This window comes from Hevea brasiliensis, chromosome 7, assembly GCF_030052815.1.
Source record: "Hevea brasiliensis isolate MT/VB/25A 57/8 chromosome 7, ASM3005281v1, whole genome shotgun sequence".
Taxonomy (NCBI): Eukaryota; Viridiplantae; Streptophyta; class Magnoliopsida; order Malpighiales; family Euphorbiaceae; genus Hevea; species Hevea brasiliensis.
The window spans coordinates 62,239,047-62,241,404 of record NC_079499.1 but is presented as its reverse complement, the minus strand read 5'-3'; the positions used below and the strand labels follow the sequence as shown (position 1 = coordinate 62,241,404).

The 2,358-nt window shown below is 34.8% G+C and overlaps 1 pseudogene; it reads left to right on the top strand.

Annotated features, from left to right (window-relative positions):
- Positions 1-1,292: 1,292 nt before the first annotated feature.
- The window catches only part of LOC131181366 (50S ribosomal protein L2, chloroplastic-like), a 1,382-nt pseudogene continuing 316 nt past the window's right edge, over positions 1,293-2,358 (top strand).

Genomic DNA, 2,358 nt, shown 5'->3' with positions numbered 1-2,358 from the left:
AGCAGAAATTAAGTCTACCCAAAAATGTAAACATACATTCTGCATATTTATTTTTATTTTATTTTATTTTATTTTATTTTATATTGTCACCACTAAGCAGAATTACTTAGCGCGTCACTTTTGCCACGCGCAGGTACTAGAGACCTAGCTGGGGAGCCTAGTAGACATCAGACAGGGTGAGCATTCAGAGCTGCATCCGAAGTCTAGAGTCACCTCACATCTGCACTGCATATGGTAGGACATTAGGATTTTGTGTAACATTTTATATTTTGCATTTTGTATTAGCTTTGGGTTGAAACTATAAACTCTTGTAATTATGTAATGATGTAAATATATGAAATTTCATATTATTGGAATTTTCTGTATATTATGTTGAGAAATATTTATGAATGTGCTTCCAGCAATGAAGTGAAAAGAAATATTTCTGAAAATAATATTGTGATTTGAGATTGAGATTTTGAGATCGACTTGAATGTCTATAATGGAGTTTGGATTTGAAAATTATATTGGAAGTGTTTTTAAATAGGTTCAGAAGAACTATTTTTCCAATTTACAACCAGCACTCTGCCGAATTGTCTATAAAATTTGCGGAAAAATCCAGATTTATCAAAAATTGAAAATAAATGAATTAAAAGGGATAAATTGTATTAGAAACATAAATTGGTGCTCCGGCACACTCAGTGGCATAACTTGCTCGGCTACACTGTAGACGGGTAAGGGGTGTCACAGGCTCTGTATCAATGGAATCTCATCATCCATACATAACGAATTGGTGTGGTATATTTATATCATAACATATGAACATTAAGAACTAGCATTCTTATTGAGACTAGAACTCATAGGGAAGAAAATAGATTTATGGATGGAATCAAATATGCAGTATTTATAGACAAAAGTTTTCGGTTATTAGTGAAAAATCAATATACTCTTAATGTCGAATTAGGATCAACTAAGACAGAAATAAAGCATTGGGTCAAACTCTTCTTTGGTTTCAAGGTAATAACTATGAATAGCCAATCGACTCCCAAGAAAGGGTAGAAGAATGAGACCTATTATGGGACATACAATGCATTACAGACGTATGATCATTACGCTTCAACCGGGTTATTCTATTCCACCTCTTAGAAAGAAAAGAACTTAAATCAAAATACTTAATAGCATGGTGATACATTTATACAAAACTTCTACCCCGAGCACACGCAATGGAGTCATAGACAGTCAAGCGAAATCCAATACATGAAATACACGAAAGAATTTGATCTACAGACAGCATCGTTGTGGTAAAGGCCGTAATGCCAGAGGAATCATTATCACAAGACATAGAGGGAGGGGTCATAAGCATCTATACCGTAAAATTGATTTTCGACGGAATGAAAAAGACATCTATGGTAGAATCATAACCATAGAATACGACCCTAATTGAAATGCATACAATTGTCTCATACACTATGGGGATGGTGAGAAGAGATATATTTTACATCCCAGAGGGGCTATAATTGGAGATACCATTACTTCTGGTACAGAAGTTCGTATAAAAATGGGAAATGCTCTGCCTTTGAGTACGGTTTGAACTATTGATTTACGTAATTGGAAGTAACCAATTAGGTTTACGACTAAACCTAAAAATCGATCACTGATCCAATTTGAGTACCTCTACATGATAGACCTCAACAGAAAACTGAAGAGTAACGGCAGCAAGTGATTGAGTTCGGTAGTTCCTCATAGAAAATTATTGACTCTAGAGATATAGTAATATAGAGAAGACAAAATTTTTTTAAGCACCGACAGAACCAGAAGTGCCCCTTGTTTCAAAGAGAGGAGGATGAGTTATTCACATTTCATTTGATGGTCAAAGGTGAATTGAAAGTTAAGCAGTGGTAATTCTAAAGATTCCCCAGGGGAAAAATAGAAATGTCTCCTACGTTACCCATAATATGATATGTGGAAGTATCGACGTAATTTTATAGAGTCATTCAGTCTAAATGCTACATGAAGAACATGAGTCAAATGAAGGAATGGGAAGATCTAGGATGTAAAAGAGCATAACATGAGTGATTCAACAGATTTGGATTCCTATATATCCACTCATGTAGTACTTTATTTCATTTTATGATATATAAGATCCATCTGTATAGATATCATCATCTACACTTAGAAAGCCGTATGCTTTGGAAGAAGCTTGTATAGTTTGGGAAGAGGTTTTGATTGATCAAAAAGAAGAATATACTTCAACCGATATGCCCTTAGGCATAGCCATACATAACATAGAAATCACACATGGAAAGGGTGGACAATTAGCTAGAGCTGCAGGTGCTGTAGCGAAACTTATTGCAAAAGAGGGGAATCAGCCACATTAAA